At 36.4% G+C, this 20,518-nt stretch overlaps 1 long non-coding RNA gene across 1 annotated transcript; it reads right to left on the reverse strand.

Annotated features, from left to right (window-relative positions):
- Positions 1-18,192: 18,192 nt before the first annotated feature.
- LOC137246512 (uncharacterized) lies at positions 18,193-19,046 on the reverse strand. Its single transcript, XR_010951527.1, has 4 exons — positions 18,823-19,046; positions 18,625-18,747; positions 18,374-18,549; positions 18,193-18,309 (listed from the first exon to the last, which is right to left on the reverse strand). It is a non-coding gene; the product is annotated as an uncharacterized lncRNA (long non-coding RNA).
- Positions 19,047-20,518: the final 1,472 nt, after the last annotated feature.

Below are 20,518 nucleotides of genomic sequence, written 5' to 3' on the forward strand. Positions count from 1 at the left end.
CGCCAAAACATCCCGTAACAAAGCTTATCGTCTCCCATGAGCATAGCCGTATGAAGCACTTGAACACCGAGGCGACAATTTGTATGATACGACAAAGGTTTTGGATCCTGAATCTAAGAAAGGTCCTTCGTGGAGTCATAGCAGGGTGTAATACATGCAAAATTAAGAGGGCGAAGCCGCAGGCACCGCAGATGGGACAACTTCCGGAGGATCGAGTAACTCCATATGTGAAACCGTTCACGTACACCGGCTTGGACTACTTTGGGCCCGTAAGCGTCACAGTTGGGAGACGCACAGAGAAGAGATGGGTGGCCTTGTTCACATGCCTGACGATGAGGGCTATCCACCTTGAGGTTGCACATGACCTTTCAACGGACGCATGTATCCTTGCGTTACGCAACTTTATGAATAGAAGAGGGGTTCCAAAGCGGATACGATCGGATAATGGGAAAAATTTCGTCGGTGTGGACGACGAGTTAAAGCGCTTCAAAGATGTGTTTGATTGCTATGAATTACAGAGCGAGCTGTCAAGTAAGAGCGTTGAGTGGGTATTTAACTGTCCTGAAAATCCATCGGCAGGGGGTGCTTGGGAACGCATGGTGCAATGCGTGAAGAAGGTGCTACGTCATACAATGAAAGAGATACATCCAAAAGAGCACGCGTTTCAGAGTTTGTTGACTGATGCTGAGAATATAGTGAACTCTCGGCCACTAACGCATTTACCTGTTGACCCACAACAAGAGGAGCCTTTAACCCCCAACCATTTTTTGTTGGGTAGCGCCAACACAGCGCAAACTACAAACTGCATGGAGCCGCCGGAGAAGTACTGTTCCCTACGTAAGCAGTGGCATGTCGTCAGGCAGATGCGAGATCGATTCTGGAAGAGATGGGTAGAGGAATACTTGCCAACACTGACCAGGCGGTCAAAGTGGTGTTCGCCTACAGACCCGCTGCGAGAAGGGGACTTGGTACTAATTTGTGACCCCAACGAGCCAAGGAAAGAGTGGCGTCGTGGCAGGATCCAAAGGACATACCCTGGCAAGGATGGTCAAGATCGGAGGGCAGACGTGCTGACACCTACTGGCTCGGTTCATCGTCCTGCATCAAAGCTGGCCAAGCTCGACATGGTGGTGAATCCAGCGTGATTCACGGGGGCGGGGATGTAATAGATTGAATTATTTGAAATGTAAACTAGATGGCAACCTTAAGTTACCAAATGCATACTTCACCACAAATGCATCTCTGTTTAGTTGTCCTTTGCTCACCCCATTTCTTTCTTCTTTGTTCCGTCATTCGCATATTCCGTTACGTTGAGCGGTAAAAATTGATCCACAAAATTCCGTCATTGGAAAATTACCACGCGTAGCGAACGGACGGAGAAAGATACTGGGGTAAGTAATGTGTCTAATTTATTGTCAACTTGAATGTTACATAACCTTTTTTTACACAGAAATAAACTTGAATATGCTTGAATAAGCTGGAATAAGCTTGAATATACGAACTTGAACATAGTTTCAATCTTCTGGCAATTCATGTTCATCCCAAATCCGAATTATTTGCTACGCGACAATCACATTTGCGCAAGTCCCCTTAAGTTTGTGATAGAAAGTTTGTATGAGGCGCTGATCGTTAGGTTGACATTGCTGACAATCAGATGATCGAGTCAACAATGAAATTTACAACTCGGTGGCATTGCTGAGGTGTACCATGATATCGCCGAAAACCAAATTGATGGTCAGGTACCCTACAAGAATACTGACTATCATATGACTATCATCTGATTGTCAGCAATGTCAACCTAACGATCAGCGCCTTATACAAACTTTCTATCACAAACTTAAGGGGACTTGCGCAAATGTGATGTAAACAACTGTATACGTGTGAGTTTTTGTCTCCTTCTTATACACTAACATGGCCTACCGATTAAGTATATAGCCGTACTGCTCACTCTCATTCATTTTCCTGGATCAGTGCTGATACTCTAGCTATCAAAAAGTGTCATAAATGATAGTTTACTGTAGATATCAGGTTTGACTGTTATACTATCATAAATAACCATTGGTTAATTCCGCCAAAAATGAAACAATGCTTTTTGCTTTTTATTTACTTTATTGCATTACGTTTTTAATTTTGTACGTGATAAAAGCATACGTGTTTCTTATTTGTTTAAAATAAATAGTAGTTAAATACAGTCGGAAAAATAAACACAAACACCCCACGAAAATGTATAGAAGATATTCATAAACATCTCGCCCAAAAAAAAGTAGCGACTACCTCTCAGTATACATCGAGTAAATGCCTAAAAAATAACGAGTGACGGCTCTTATTGTATTTATCCTCTTTGGTTTATGCAGAAGAGATCACACTTTGTCATTTCACAATGAATTAATATGCATTAATTAATAAATCAGGGCCACCGTGGTGTGATGGTAGCGTGCTATGCCTATCACACCGTATGCCCTGGGTTCAACTCCCGGGCAAAGCAACATCAAAATTTTAGAAATAAGGTTTTTCAATTAGAAGAAAATTTTTCTAAGCGGGGTCGCCCCTCGGCAGTGTTTGGCAAGCGCTCCGGGTGTATTTCTGCCATGAAAAGCTCTCAGTGAAAACTCATCTGCCTTGCAGATGCCGTTCGGAGTCGGCATAAAACATGTAGGTCCCGTCCGGCCAATTTGTAGGGAAAATCAAGAGGAGCACGACGCAAATTGGAAGAGAAGCTCGGCCTTAGATCTCTTCGGAGGTTATCGCGCCTTACATTAATTTTTTTTTTTTTAATTAATAAATATTCACAATGAATTAATATGCATTAATTAATAAATATGCATTTGCTATTTGCCTAATAACGTGAATGCATGAAAACGTGAATTCTAATGTGAATTACTTGCGCCGTATGTCAGGATTGCCTTTAAGCATGCTTTATCTCTTAAAATAAAATGGCTTCAAGAAAATGTACCTGCAGTGTCTGCGGCAATGGGAAAGGGTACGTGTCTTTTTGGCATACTTGATACATGGATTTTATGGGTAGATATGCTAAATAAAAATATTGGTAATAGTCTAGTTGAGGGGTCGACTGCTAATACGCTACCAAAAATATCGAGAGAGGTGTCAAAGGACGCGTCTTGACATCAGTATTAATAATCCGAAGGCGGAAAATAAAAATATTAACTCGTTCAAAAGATATTAACGAAAAACCGAAAAAAGACCCACGGGTACCTCCGAAACCGGGGGTGGGATCCATAGTATTTTTGCGCAGAACACCTTTCTGAGTTGGCGGCCTTCGGCCGCGCTTATAAAAAATAACCCTGGGCTACGCCATGCCAAGTCCGGGTGTGTGGTATAACCGTGGCTACCGCCACGGTGATGCACAAATTTTCTTGTGGGTACGAACACAACAACAACCACATGCAAATCGCTAACTTCAACTGCAAATATCTCCGGACATGGATAAAATTTTTCTTTTCCGCCATCGGATTATTGTTCTCGAGATTAGTACGCGTCTTTTGACACCTCTCTCGATATTTTTGGTAGCGTATTAGCAGTCGACCCCTCAACTAGACTATTACCAAAATATTTTTTACAACAATATATAATCACTTATTACATTCATGATCTTACGCCGGCTACACAAGTCTAATGAATAGGACACGAAACTTGGTAAATTTTTTGGTACTCCTATGCAAATACTTTAACGTATACGCTCAAACTTGGAAATATAAGGCTACGTTATTGGAGGCATTTTGAATGTTCTACCGATACCAGGAGTAAAATTTGTTGCATACAATTTATATTTCTGTTTAGTAAACTTTCTATTTATGACATATATGTATAGTGCATTGGGGAACAATCAGCTGCTTTGTCTTAGTAAATACAGGTAAACAATTAATCGAACCTAATGGTTTACTTTCGTTGGTAGCATATTAGTTGCAGCCAAAATCGCCTACATATTATTCATTAGAAGGTGCTATTTGTAATGCCGGTTCCACAGTTAATTAACTAAAGCAAGGACTGCGCATAAGTATAGAAATTAATTCCAATGACAACGTTGTTGAGGTGTTAAACACATTTCTGGGAGAAACTTCTATGATATCATCTTCTTGTTCGTCGGGAATGTTGAATGCTTGACAGCAAAGCGTTCAGAGATTAGATTTGTACCTGCATTTCGTAAACTCTATGCACCATATTGGCGCTACGATACACGGGGGTGAAATATAAAATAAAAAAAAATAAAAAATTCAATTTTGTATGTTGAATACAAACTTTGCTCCATTTCTTTATCTTTAGAGTTTTGTTGGGATTGACTAGCCAAACAACTGCGGAAAATGTTACCCAAGCTGCCTATAATCAACCGGATTTCAAATCTATGAGTTGGTATGCAGTTAAACGCGATACACCCACATGGTATCGCCAATATTCGTGGCGAATATGCCGAAAAGAATGCATTCGTGGAATTTATTGCAGATATTGTTGGTTGCTTGCTGGAAAGGCCACAGACACCATCACCAGCAGGATTAGGCACAATGATATGCGCTGGTAATACTATGTTGTAGTAGTAGTTGTTGTTGTTGTTGGTGATGGTGTTGTTGTAGTAGTGCTTCGCCCCATTCAATAGGTGCGACCCATCACAAATTGTCATCAATATCGGGAGTCCAAGGAAAATTGCTGTCTGCTGGGGTGGACCATAATGAGAGCGGTGTTAGAGGCGTTGGTTCCACAATGCAGTTGAAGTGATGGTTGGTGTCATGTGGGGACACGTTACAAGCAGGACATATCTTTTGTATGTGGGGGTTGATTTTGGATAGGTAAGAGTTTAACCTGTCACAGTATCCATATCGAAGCTGAGCCAGAGTGATTCGCGGTTCCTTAGGGAGTGTGTGTTCCTCTTCTGCAAGTTTTGGGTATTGTTCTTTGAGTACAGGATTTACCGGGCAATTCCTGCATAGAGGTCCGACGCTTGTTTGTGGAGTTCACTGAGGGCCTGCTTGTGCTTTTTTACTTTATATGGCTGTGTTCTTAGGTGCAGGCTTAGGCCACTGAGCGGTATGGCCTCATCAATCAGATGCCCAGGATTCTGAGTATTCAACAGAAACTGTTTGGTTAGCATTTCATTTCTCTCGCTGATGGGGATTATTCTCGCCTCATTATGTAGATGGTGTTTTGGGGGCATAAGACAACCCGTGGCGACTCTGAGGGCAGTATTTTGACAATCCTGTATTTTCTTACAGTGAGGAACCTTTAGGCTTGGATACCATATCGGGGACGCGTAGCATGCAATCGGGCGGCCAATTGCTTTGTAAGTTGTAATAAGAGTTTCTTTGTCTTTACCCCAAGTGCTGCCAAGAGATTTGAGGATTTTCGGTACAATTGCGGCTGCATGCTCACCAAAATGTAGATCCTGATCAAACGTCACACCCAAGATTTTGGGGTGTAAGACAGTCGATAGCGTAGTGCCATTGACGTGCATGTTCAAAATGGTCGACATTTGGGACGCCCATATTGTAAATAAAAAAAAAAACTGGAGAGATCAGGAGATAGGCGTTTATTTTGTTGCAAAGCTCATCGATCTGGGGGCCTGGCTCTGTGGCCATTATTGTGCAGTCATCGGGGTAGGAAACGATAGTAACTCCTTCTGGTGGCGAAGGTAGCTTTGATATGTAGAAGTTAAACAAAAATGGAGAGAGGACACCAGATAATTTTCGTTCCACTTTTTAAGACTTGGGGGAAGGGTATACCCTTCCAGGTCTTGCAGTAACGTGCCATGGTTGACCGTATCAAAAGCTTTTCAAAGGTCTAGCTCAACGAGTACTGTTCTATGGTGATGGTTTTGATTTAAACCGCAATTTATCTGGGTGCTAATAGCATTTGGCGCGGTGGTTTGCTATGAAGATTTCTAAAGCCATACTGATGACAGGCTAGTTTCAAATTTGCTTTGAAAAAGGGGAGCAAAATGGCTTCAAGTGTATTGGCTACTGGCGATAGGAGAGATAGATAGATAGATTGATATTTATTATTAATATGTTTACATATTTTTTGATTTCACAATAAATTTTAAATATCACAAATTCATTTTCAATTCACAGACGTGTATGATATATATATATATTAAGTAATAAAGAGTAAAAAGCAATAAAAAGTATTTTAGCCTCGAATAAGATCTATACATAGCCGTTTAAAATTCATAATATTATTCTCTCGTTTGATATAATCAGGTAACGAGTTAAATATGTTAAGGCCCTTATATAATAATGTGTTTTGGGCTGCAGTAGTCCGCTGCAATCCTAGTCGAAAGTCATTCGCATTCCGCACAGCATATTGGTCTGTATCTCTAACATACTGAATGCAACTTGTTAAATACATCGGCGCCCTGTTCCGTTTAATTTTAAAAATCATTATTAGTGTATTGAGCATCAGTTTTTGCTCAATATTTAGCCATTTCAATGTTTCAAGCATTTGACTTATTGGGGTGTATTTGTGGCATTTTATTATTGATCTCATACATTTGTTTTGTAATTTCTGTATTCTTCCTATTTGTGATTGGTTACAAGATGTGTACAGAATTGTGGAACAGTATTCAAAATGTGGCTTTATGATTGTATTGTATATTTTTATTGCTGTTATAGTGTCTAATTTATTTCGTATTCTTCTAAAGAAGTAAATCTTTTTTGCAGCTTTTTTACACAAATAGTCCACGTGATTGTTAAATTTGAGCTCATTGTCTATTATTACACCTAAGTATTTCATATTGGTTACTTGCTCAATACTAGTATTATTTATCTCTAAATTTATTTCGCTATTTGTATTCATCACCATTACTTTTGTTTTCTGTTCATTCAATTTGAGCCTATTCATTTTAAGCCATTTCATAATTTCATCTATATCACATTCTAACTTTCGTTTACATTCTTCCACTGTTTCTGCTTCTGTATATACCAATGTATCGTCTGCATACATTACCAATTTGGATTTTGATATCACTTTTTCTATATCATTTATGTAAATTATAAACAGAATTGCTCCCAGAACAGATCCTTGGGCCACCCCTGCATTCACATATGAAAAACTTGATTTTGTGGATTTTATTTTTGTTTGCTGTCTACGATTTGTAAGGTAGTCCTTAAACCAAAGTAGCTCTTTTCCTCTTATTCCATACATATACAGCTTTTTTATTAGAATACCTCTGTCTATTGTTTCAAATGCTCTTTTAAAATCAAGAAATAGAGCTACTATTATTGTTTTTCGTGGACGCTTCTTCCACTCACTTACGACGAAGTTTATTGCACTTTCACACGAATGATTCTTACGAAATCCGGACTGGTTTAGAGACAGTATATTATTAGTTTCTAGGTACGTTTGTAGTTGATTTTTCACAACACTTTCCATTATTTTTTCAAATATCTTAAGAGTATTTATTGGACGAAACTTCACATTTTTTTGTTTTAGCGATTTTTTCAACTGGCACTACCAATGAGTCCTTCCATTCATTTGGGAATACTCCGCTCATTAATGAATGATTTATTAACTTTGTTAAGAAAGGCCCAAGTACATTCCAGTTGTCCAAAATGATCTTTGGGCTCACATTATTCCAATCCTTTTTGTTCTTAAGTTTTTTACAAATTGCCTTTAGTTCGCAAATTTGTATTTCTTTAAAATGAAAGGTTTCAGGACAATGATCAATATTGTTAATATATATTTCTTTATCAATTGAATGATCTATTAATTCTATGCTCTCAATGAAGTATTTATTGAGCTTATCAGCTATTTCATTTTCATCACTTATTTCTTCGTTTTTATAAATTATAGAGCTTATTTCTTTTACATCTTTGCTAAGTATTAAATTTTTAAGTATTCTCCACATTTCTTTTTGATTTGTTGAGCTATTGATTTTTAGCTTAAAGTATTTATTTTTTGCCTTTAGTATCTCTTGTTTGTATGTTTTACATACACTTTTATAAATTAACCATGAATTGGTATCGTCCATTACTCTCGCAGCTTGGTATGTTCTAATTTTATTTATTTTTAGCTTCTTTAACGTTGAGTTAAACCATTTGTTGCGACTTGAGCTATATCTAATCGTTCTACTTCTCGTATTAGCTACCACCAAATCTTGTATGCACTTTTCCAGAATAACAGTGTTTTCATTTACATCATATGATTTACTATGTTTTAGGTTTTTGTTTAAAAGCATTCTATTAAATTCACGCTGGTTGTAGTGGAATTGTTCAATTACTTTGTGCTTTGGTTTTATTACACTTTCGCGAGTAGGTTTTTCTATAACTATCGACTCATGATCTGATATTTTTAGAGAATGTTGCACTGTTACTCTCAGATTGTGTATATTCGTTAAAACATAATCAATCAAGGTTTTAGAGTTTCTAGTTATTCTAGTACTCTCGTTCATTTTCTGCATTATACCGTTATCATTTGTTATTTTTTCTAATTCTCGCTTGTATAAACTATCTTTCGACCAGTCAATGTTAAAGTCGCCTGCTATTATAAAATCTTTACTTATTTCCGTTATTGTTTCCAGTTTATCTTGAAATGTGTTGCAAAATTCACGTTCCGAGCTATTTGGTGATCTATAAAGACCCATGATGTACAGCTCGTTGTTATCAACGATGCATTTTATTGTTAATGTCCATATTTTCATATCACTGACAAGACAGACTACAATATTCGCTTTAATTTCTTTATGCGTGTATATAATCACGCCACCTGTTCTTCGAGAGCTTGATACACACTGAAAACTATTGAAATTTTGTAGTTTTATTTCACTAAGTTCTATGTCTTCGGTTACATGAGTTTCCGATAGAATTATTATATCGTATTGATGCTCTTCTATAATGTGCTCTAACTCCGCTTTATTATTTATAAGTCCTTGTATATTTGCATAAAAAAGTATTATTGACTTTGATTGCTAGTAACCATTTTTTCTCCTTTTAGCTTCCAGTTTATTCACATATAGTGGACAACTTTTACTAAATGTCACGTGATTAATGTCCACATCGATATTTAGTCTTTCTTTCGCACGTATGCAGTTAATACATTTATTTGTTAATTCTCGGTTGCAATCCCTTGAACTATGTTTTTCTAAACATTTCACACAGATTTCTTCATTTTTACATTGTGCGGCTTTGTGGTTGAATCCTCTACATTTATAGCACCGTTGTACCTCAAGGCCATCAAAAACTCTACATTTTTCCCAACCTATATTTACTTTTTCGGCGGCGATAGTCTTTTGGAACGTTTCCGGATCTGCTTCGATTAATGCATTGTAGTATATTACATTGAGCTTTTTTGTTTCATACTGTTTTAAAACTTTCAGATTTCCATCCGCAATGTAAGTATTTTGTTTTTTTAACATTTCAATTATTTTTTCATCTGCATGTTTAAAGTTCATCCTCGATATTACAAATCTATGAGACATAACTTTGGGTATTTTTACTTCATATTTTTCACCAATACGGTCCTCGATTGCACATTTTATTTTATTTCTTGCCGTGTCGTTTTCACTTTCGATTAATATCACACCATTTGCTCTAGACTGTACATTGCTTATTTTCACTTCTTTTGGATCAACTTTTTCATTTAAATCGGTTTTTGTTTGATTGCTGTTTTGTTTTGATTTAGGCTTTATTATTAAAGGCACTTCTTTTCTAATATCTGTCATCACTCTCTTATCTTTTTTTAGTACTTCAGCAAATGACATTTGTTTGTTGGCGGCTTTCGTTTTACCGACTAACTCCCCTACAAGAATACTGCCCTACAAGAAACGCTGATAGTTTTACTAATACACTCACACTTGTAATTGACAATGCTGATCCTGCGATGACGTAAACATTGATACTCAAATTTATGTATGTTCCTTTGTTCGCTCACGCATGCCCGCATGTTCCCAACGACAGCCTATAATCATGAAAAAGGACTCAAACTGGGGAAGCTTCGGACACCTGGTACAGAACAAAAGAACATACAGCAGATACCATTATGCATGTGAGACAGATACACAATTCTCAACGGAATTTTATGTATGCGAGAACAGTTTATCCGATTTAATCATGTTGTCACTACTGACTGTCATATGACAATCAAATGATTATCACGGTTGTTTTGTTATTTTTTAAATTCCGCCATTTTCAACCGACGAAAACCATATAAAAAATAAGTTTGAAAAATGAAAAAGAGAGCATTTCAAAGCGCACTCAAAAAATTGATACGCGAAAAATAATAGTGTTTAGTGGTGATTCATTTTTAAATGTGTCTCTGCATGAGGAAAGCGCTCTTCTGTTGTTTTGTTATTTTCTGAATTTAAATTAAACATTCTGAACTCGAATTCTTATAAAACTATTTATTTTAAACAAATAAAAAACACGTATGCTTTTATCACGCACAAAATTAAAAACGTAAGGAAATAAAGTAAATAAAAAGCAAAAAGCATTGTTTCATTTTTGGCGGAATATAACAATGGTCATTTATGATAGTATAACAGTCAAACCTGATATCTACAGTAAACTATCATTTATGACACTTTTTGATAGTTAGAGTGTCAGCACTGATCCAGGAAAAGGAATGAGAGTGAGCAGTACGGCTATATACTTAATCAGTAGGACATGTTGGTGTATAAGAAGGAGACAAAAACTCACACGTACACAGTTGTTTACATCACATTTGCGCAAGTCCCCTTAAGTTCGTGATAGAAAGTTTGTATGAGGCGCTGATCGTTAGGTTGACATTGCTGACAATCAGATGATAGTCATATGATAGTCAGTATTCTTGTAGGGCGCCTCATACAAACTTTCTATCACAAACTTAAGGGGACTTGCGCAAATGTGATGTAAACAACTGTGTACGTGTGAGTTTTTGTCTCCTTCTTATACACCAACATCGCTTACTGATTAAGTATATAGCCGTACTGCTCACTCTCAATCCTTTTCCTGGATCAGTGCTGACACTCTAACTATCAAAAAATGTCATAAATGATAGTTTACTGTAGATATCAGGTTTGACTGTTATACTATCATAAATGACAATTGTTATATTCCGCCAAAAATGAAACAATGCTTTTTGCTTTTTATTTACTTTATTTCATTACGTTTTTAATTTTGTACGCGATAAAAGCATACGCGTTTCTTATTTGTTTAAAATAAATAGTTTTATAAAAATTCGACTTCAGAATTTATTATTTTCGATTTTTTTTCTTTTAGCATGGAGCTTTGAAATGCTCTCTTTTTCACTTTTTAAACTTATTTTTTATATGGTTTTCGTCGGTTGAAAATGGCGGAATTTAAAAAATAATAAAACAACCGTGATAATCATTTGATTGTCATATGACAGTCAGTAGTGACAACATGATTAAATCGGATAAACTGTTCTCGCATACATAAAATTCCGTTGAGAATTATGTATCTGTCTCACATGCATAATGGTATCTGCTGTATGTTCTTTTGTTCTGTACCAGGTGTCCGAAGCTTTCCCAGTTTGAGTCCTTTTTCATGATTATAGGCTGTCGTTGGGAACATGCGGACATGCGTGAGCGATCAAAGGAACATACATAAAGTATCAATGTTTACGTCATCGCAGGATCAGCATTGTCAATTGCAATTGTGAGTGTGTTAGTAAAACTATCAGCGTTTCTTGTAGGGTCTTTTATTTCTTTTTGTGTTTTCTTATTCTCTTCGCTACTATTTTTAATTTCACTGCAAATTTTCTCGCTGTCTTTCTTAAATATCTCCGCTACATCTCTTATTTTCTTTACTTCACTTATATTTACTACACATTTTTCTTGCACCTTTTGCATTTCTTTTATTCTCTCGCTAAATTTAATTTCAATCGCCTCTAATAATTTTTTTATTTCATACTCGTTATGTTTAAGCGCCAATTCGAATTCACCTTTGTACTCTTCTAATAGGGCACCATTTTTGTTTATCACTGCTTGCATGTTTCGCATTGCAGAATCTATATTATATATATATGTAACGCAGTCGTCACACATAAAGCTGAAGACATTGGTGCTTTATCGGTAACCGTATCGGTAACCTTTTCACAGCTGATTCGACCAACCTTATGAGAATCAATTGAATCGATTATTGGTGCCGCTAAGGTCGTAACCGTATCGTAGCCAACCAATTGGGTTTTGGTTTACCGTCGTAACGATAAACAGCTGATTACGTTAGGGATACGGATACAGCGATACGACATACGTCACCAATGACTCCAGCTTTAAGCCGTTTATTGTTACGACGGTAAACCAAAACCCAATTGGTTGGCTACGATACGGTTACGACCTTAGCGGCACCAATAATCGATTGCATTGATTCTCATAAGGTTGGTCGAATCAGCTGTTAAAAGGTTACCGATACGGTTACCGATAAAGCACCAATGTCTCCAGCTTAAATCTTAACAATTTATTTTGATTTAGCACAGTAGATGCATATTCATCTAGGCCACAACACTCCGTTTTTAGGTGAAAAATCTTCCCGCAAACACCATCGCACCGTATTCCAGTTTCTCTGTTAATTGCTAATTTGCACTTATCACACGACATTTTTATTTTTGAGCTTTCGTATATATTTGAATCAAAAAACAATTCATTGCTCGCTCGCATGTATTATAGTGTCTAAGTAGAATCAAAATATTGTTTTACTATTGCACATAAACCATTAAATTCAATTTATTTAAAAATATCACACGGAGCTAGTTAGATACACGTCCGAACTCGTTGAAATCATAACAGTTAAATGATATCGGACGATATGAATCTCCTATATTAGCTAGTTTCCCAGGCTTTAATAGCGGAAATCGGGGATGACAAAGGTGAAAAGGGACAAGATGAAGACATGTGCTATATAATTAAATCCCTCTTTGCCTCGGCTATTACGCTAGGGTATTACTATGAAAGTTTTATCATTGTTGCAGGCAAAAGTTATGTGGATGCATTTAGCCCAACAGCATCTAGTAAGAATGTATAATTTAAAACGTATAATTTAAAACGTTTAGAATATTTTTGTTTATCTTTTTTATACTCAGTTGAGCAGAGCTCACAGAGTATATTAACTTTGATTGGATAACGGTTGGTTGTACAGGTATAAAGGAGGATAGATATAGACTTCCATATATCAAAATCATCAGTATCGAAAAAAATTTGATTGAGCCATGTCCGTCCGTCCCTTCGTCCGTCTGTCCGTTAACACCATAACTTGAGTAAATTTTGAGAAATCTTGATGAAATTTGGTATGTAGGTTCCCGGGCACTAATCTTAGATCGCTATTTAAAATGGACGATATCGGACTATAACCACGCCCACTTTTTCGATATCGAAAATTTAGAAAAGCCGAAAAAATGCGATAATTCATTGCCAAAGATGGGTAAAGCGATTAAACTTGGTAGGTGGGTTGAACTTATGATACAAAATAGAAAATTAGTAAAATTTTGGACAATGGGCGTGGCACCGCCCACTTTCAAAAGAAGGTAATTTCAAAGTTTTGCAAGCTGCAATTTGGCAGTCATTGAAGATATCATGATGAAATTTGGCACAAACGTTACTACTATTACTATATATGTGCTAAATAAAAATTAGAAAAATCGGATAAAGAACACGCCAGCTTAAAAAAAATTTTTTTTTAAAAGTCAAATTTTAACAAAAAATTTAATCTTTACTGTATATAAGTAAATTATGTCAACATTAAACTCTAGTAATGATATGGTGAAACAAAATACAAAAATAAAAGAAAATTTCAAAATGGGCGTGGCTCCGCCCTTTTTCATTTAGTTTGTCTAGAATACTTTTAATGTCATAAGTCGAACAAAAATTTACCAATCCTTCTGATTGAATTTAGTAGGGGCATAGATTCTATGACGGTAACTGTTTTCTGTGAAAATGGGTGAAATCGGTTGAAGCCACGCCCAGTTTTTATACACAGTCGACCGTCTGTCCTTCCGATCGGCCGTTAACACGATAACTTGAGCAAAAACCGATATATCTTTACTAAACTTAGTCCACGTACTTATCTGAACTCACTTTATCTTGGTATAAAAAATGGCCGAAATCCGACTATGACCACACCCACTTTTTCGATGTCGAAAATTACGAAAAATGAAAAAAATGCCATAATTCTATACCACATTTTGGTCGATATCTCGAAAACGCCTTCACATATACAACTACCACCACTCCCTATTAAAACCCTCATTAATACCTTTAATTTGATACCCATATCGTACAAACAAATTCTAGGGTCACCCCTGGTCCACCTTTATAGCGATATCCCTAAACGGCGTCTACCTATAGAACTATGGCCCACTCCCTTTTAAAATACTCATTATCACCTTTCGTTTGATGCCCGTATCGTACAAACAAATTATAGAGTCACCCCTGGCCCACCTTTATGGCGATATCCCTAAACGGCGTCCACCTATAGAACTATGGCCCACTCCCTCATAAAATACTCTTTAATGCATTTCGTTTGATACACATGTCATACAAACATATTCCATTGTCTCCATCGGTTCATTTTCCAACATGGTTATTTTCCCTTATGTTGTCAACATAGCTCTCAACTGAGTATGTAATGTTCGGTTACACCCGAACTTAACCTTCCTTACTTGTTGATTTTGTATAGGACAAGTGCAGCTTTATAAAAGATGGAATTATGCGGTCAAAAAATTCGATTTTATGAAAAAGTACCAAACTGCATAATTCCGAAGTATTATTTCGATTTTAATGTTGCAATCATTGAGCGTATTAACTTATTCATTCCGTATGCTTGGAACATTATTTTCCATTAAAATATTTGTGGAATCGCTGTTCATATTTGGAATATTCGTAAAGGGCTCGTTCGTAAACCAGAATATAGTTTCTTTGTAGTATACACTGTCAAACAAGGTGCTCACAAGAAGGTCCAGTTAAATGAAAAACGTTTGGTCTATTCACGTCACCATGTTTATCAAATTGATCTGTTTAAAAACTATTTCTGTTCAGCTCATTTTGCTTTTGGAATAGAGTAAAAGCAGATGACCTGATAAGCACGCCTACTTGAATAGCCAGATTCTTTTAATTATTTAATAATTTTTCTTTTTTATTTCAGATTTATTTCGGTGGAACTTCCATTTATTACAATTAAATATCTTAGTGTTTTAACAAAATCTAAACATATAATTGTAAAGTTAGTCGTACTAATAATAATGCAATATGTTTTCATGAAAATGAATATAAAGAATAATTAAATTGGTATCAAAAGCAAATAACACAAATAAATAACTTTTTAATGGTATTTTGGAATCGAAAACAATTTATATTCAGCTTTCTTTTAGAAATTTTATTTATAAGCTTTAAAGCAACGAGCCGTTTTGATTATTTTACGCTTACCTGTAAACGATTTGGAAACAAAAAATCAAATTTTTGAAAACTCTTTGAGAAAACTTTTTAAATACTCACATTACGTTTACTCTGCTCGCTTTCCAACTTTCCTTCCAATGGTATGGTTATTGTAAATTTTTTATACATAAAAATCTCGAGGGACGATATATATTTTGATTATTTTACGCTTAGCTCTAAACGATTTGGAAACAAAAAACCAAAATTTTGAAAACTTTTTGAGAAAAATTTTTAAATACTCACAATACTACTCTGCTCGCTTTCCAACTTTCCTTCCAACGGTATGGTTATTGCAAATTTTTTAAACTTAAAAATGTCGAGGGACGATATATATTTTGATAATTTTACGCTTAGCTGTAAACGATTTGGAAACAAAAAAGTTTTGAAAACTTTTTAGGAAAAACCTTTTTAAATACTCACATTACGTTTACTCTGCTCGCTTTCTAACTTTCGTTCCAACGGTGTGCTTATTGTAAATACCTTTTTTATACATAAAAATCTCGAGGGACGATATATATTCAGCATGAAATCTGAAACTTAAAATGTACTACGGTGTTGGGTGGTGCTTGTGTATAAAAAACCACCGCGCTAATATTTAGATGATGTGGCTGCTGTAATAAAGAAAATATTTAAAAAATATATATTCATATACAATTACAAATAATTATGGTTGGTGTAAATAGCTATTCTTCACCTTATAACTTAATTTTGAGGAATTTTTTGAACGCCATCAACCTTTGTTTATCCTTTTGGACCTTTAAGCGTTTGTTAAGGCTACGGATACGAAAGTGAATGCGGCATTTGAAGAAAAACGTTTCACGTTTTCGGGTACTTGGACCTGCGCGCTACTGTCTACTAAACGCATATGTAGATTTTTGCAATTAGAAATTTCTAATGCGTTAATATTGTTAAACATTTTCTCCATTGTTTTCACGCCCTGTAGGAGACTTGCATTCGGCTTTTTTAGAAATCCTTTGCTTGTTTGGTCTATAAACCCGAACGAAGGTCCAAAATCGCGAAGTTCTTCCAAATTTAGCTTTTTAATCATATAGCCAGCGATGTATGACAAAGCGTCCTCTTGCAAAATACCGCAGTCATCTACGTCGCCGATAGTGTTCAATATTTCTTGCGATGCAGGCATGCTCTCATCTATACCATCACAGTTTTCTTTATCGCAGCCAGTATTACCACCTACAATGCTTCCATGCGCGATAGTTGTCACGCTTTGACTTACGGTAGTGCTCCTTGAATTTAAAGGTTTTAAAGGAGTCGATGCTTGTAGGGGCACGAGCCATTGAGTCGAATCCTTTGAAACATTTCCTGTTCCTCGCGAGGACTCGGTATTTCGAGCTGAAAAATAATAAGGATCGCGTAAATTTTATTATTGGTATGTTATATTTTAGATTTTAGCCAAAATATATTTTCGAAGCCTATATTGAAATTCCTTTGGAGTCGGGTGATCGTTTAAACCACCTTTGCTACGCATAGCACCAAAGAAATTTTCAAGAACATCTTGATTTAGCCGGTACGTCAATATATATTCCACTTTTGAATTTTGTCTAAGGTCGTTATATAAACCTACCAACGCTCTATTGGTAATTAATATTCCCTTCTGAAATAGTTCTAGGGTCGTTCTTCCGGGCAGAATGGGCGACGACATGAAATCGTTCATGCGATTAAGCACGTCCATTTGATTTGAAAGATTCCTTCCGAAAGGTTCCTGATGATTTAAAACCAATTGTGAGAAACTAAAATTAAATTGTGTAGAACGAATGCTACCTTTCCCGGATAATTAAACGTTTCAAGTTTGGAATTTAAAACATCAAACCAGTCATTAATAAGCTGAATGAAATCAGTAGTTTCGACTGGTTTGTATAAGTTAAACCCTACCGAATAACATCGTCGGATGGCATTGGCAACCGTGTTTGAAAACAACTGGGCTGCTGTTTTCACTTTTTGTTTTGTTTGCTGAAACGATAAGTACATAGTACGTATTAATTGGAATTTAGAGTATTTACAGCCGCAATAAGTAGGAATATAAAAATTTTGCTGTAGGTTTTCACATTATATTTTATGCTTCATGCAATAATCTGCAACTAAATTTAAAACAGTAAGTACCCACCTGGTCCTTGTACAGAAAGGTGTTCGTGCGATATTTTGTAAGCTATCGACACGTCTGAGCCGGAAGTGTGATTCAGCAAATCGCAAATTGTTCTTGTGCCTAGGCGATGTCCATACCATATTATCTCGTCATCTATATAATGGTTTCGCACCAGCTTTAAAAGATGTGGCGCATCTGAGAAGACATAGACCTTCGAAGTCTCGTCCGACGGGTGTTGAAACCAAGGCTTATCTGAAAAGAAGGGAAAAAAAATTTGACCATCGTTCACATTGCATAATTTAAAAACCAAGAAAGTTATTAAGTGCTATTTCACCTGGGCTTATCTTTAGCTGGTTATAAAGGGAGCGATTTGTGGATCCCAGATCACAAACAACAGCTACCACTGTGACGTTTATGTCCTTTAACGACACAATAATGGAAAACAATATATCCTTCGTCATTTTTGTAACGAAATCATAAAATACAGGCTGCTTCCATGACTTAAGCAACCCTCGCGCCATCACCACTTGCACCATCTTCGCTGGCTGTCGAGCTTGGTCTCTTGGCTCATCATACTCATACGCCTCTGCGACTTTCATCTCGTCGAAAGAGAGAACACACATTTTGTCACTCTCAGTGAGTTCAGACATGTGTGCCAACGCATCGAATGATGGAGCCAGAAGACCCTCGCTCATATCGGTCTTTCGAGACCAACGCTGTAAAGTGGTGACGTGGGGAAGTGGAAACCCCTTGTCATAAAGGTGGTGATAAGCTCTCGGTCCAGCCGCATTTAGGCATATCGCACTCGAAATGTCCTTCCAGTCCCAAAAGACCCTACTATCTATGTTTAAATTATAAAATTAATCTCACAATCAATAAAAAAAAAAATAAAACCTTTAACATACCTGGACAAACCATCTTCTGTATTTGACCTTCCGTGAATAATTTTCTGAAATTATCGAGCACAAGGTTGGATTTGTCAAGCTCACGACGCAATTCTTTGTTGACTTCCTTTAGTTGTTTTATCTGTTTTTTTAATATCCTAATTTCGGGATCCATTAACGCCTCGAAAATTATACAGCTGCAAGCATATTTTAAAATATTAAAAGATATTGCATTAAACTTTAATTCACAATTCCTTATTACAGCCACTTACTGGGTTTGGGTTTCAGCGTCCGTTACAAGCTCTCTTGCTGTTTGCATTTGGACATCTTTACTTGCTGTAGCCAAAGAAGTGTCCTCAGTACATACAAAGTCCATTTTGGAAAACTGCCCCGAACTAGTTAAAAAACATATTTAGTGTAAAATTGCATATTTGTATGCATTTCAACTAGAAAGTAACAGGGCAACTTACTCGTTTTGTAATGGATCGCAGTGTAAAGCTTCAGTTTCCGGCGTACAAACAGTGCTTGTATCATTTGCCAAAGGCCGAAATGGTATTGCTTTTGGCAATCCTTCCACCACAAATCATGTCCGCGCGCGAAAAATGTTCTGCGCAAATGAAATCTTTCCTTCGTAGGTACATTTGGCAGCTGCTTTCCCACAACAAACGTTTTTGGTCGTCGGCAGGCACCTGGAAGAACGGCCCAGTCCCTCGTTAAATTTTTTTTAAGCAAATAACGCACTTTCCCATTTTAAAGAAGTTTTATACTATTTTTTACGTAAATATGCACTCGTTTTATTAACAAACACCGAAAGCTTTAAATATAACTTACGAATTATTTGTAAACACTCAAATGTAAACAATACAAATTTTGAATTCGCCTTGAGTTTGACATAATACAATTTTGCAAAAAAAAAGTTCCAATCAGCTGACGCGGTGCTGCCACCTGGTATGGATTCGCCTTGGAATGATTTATATTTTATATTTATTTAGTCTATGGTATTACAAAACCTTAAGCTGCAGACATTGGTGCTTTATCGGTAACCGTATCGGTAACCTTATAACAGCTGATTCGACCAACCTTATGGGAATCAATGTAATCGAATATTGGTGCCGCTAAGGTCGTAACAGTATCGTAGCTAACCAATTGCAATTGGTTTTTGGTTTACCGTTGTAACGATAAACAGCTGATTACGTTAGGGATACGACTACAGCGATACGACATACGGCACCAATGACTCCCGCTTTACAGACTAGATAACAATAATAACAGTACAATAAAACTTGACTTACAATTAAAAAAAAACTTTAAACAAGCAGGGACTTAAAAATAGAGCTAACTAAACTTCCTTAACCCTAACGCCATAGTCGTAACCATACCCATTTCCATAACCGTCTCCAATGTGATCGATTAATGGTGCCGTAACCTAAAAATCGTGAAAATTTCATAAAAATGAAGAAAACGCAAAAAATTACAAACATATTCCACAAAAAATAAGTCTCTTAGTCATAACGTATCCCAAACAATGAATCTACAAAAAGTTATTAAATTCACCAACTCAAATATTTTTAGGTTATTGATATGGCGAGAAACCAAAAACCAATTGTTTGGCTATGGCATGATGGAATTATAGATGGTGGCGTATTGCGCATGTAAACATTATTTTAAAGGCAACTTTTACGTCATTTTCCTTTAGCTCTTGTTTTTTCCTCTCTTTCTTTCATTCGCTGAAGAAGTCAAGTGTGACGTAAATGCGCAGAACGAAGCAATTTTGAACTCGTGAATGTACAATCTTATGTGTGTGAATTGTGGGCTATGGTATGGTTATGGCGTTAGCGTTATGGTATGGCGCCATTAATCGATTACATTGATTTCCATAAGGTAGGTTCGATCAGCTGTTTTATCTGGTTATGGCTTTATGGTTATAAGTCGCCATTAATTGACCCTTTAAAAATAGAAAAATTGAAAAAAATATCCACGTGAATATTATTATAGTAATGTAAGTTAAGCCGGAGTCATTGGTGCCGTATGTCGTATCGCTGTATCCGTATCCCTAACGTAATCAGCTGTTTATCGTTACGACGGTAAACCAAAACCCAATTGGTTGGCTACGATACGGTTACGACCTTAGCGGCACCAATAATCGATTGCATTGATTCTCATAAG

Source organism: Eurosta solidaginis, chromosome 3 (assembly GCF_040869045.1).
Source record: "Eurosta solidaginis isolate ZX-2024a chromosome 3, ASM4086904v1, whole genome shotgun sequence".
NCBI lineage: Eukaryota > Metazoa > Arthropoda > Insecta > Diptera > Tephritidae > Eurosta > Eurosta solidaginis.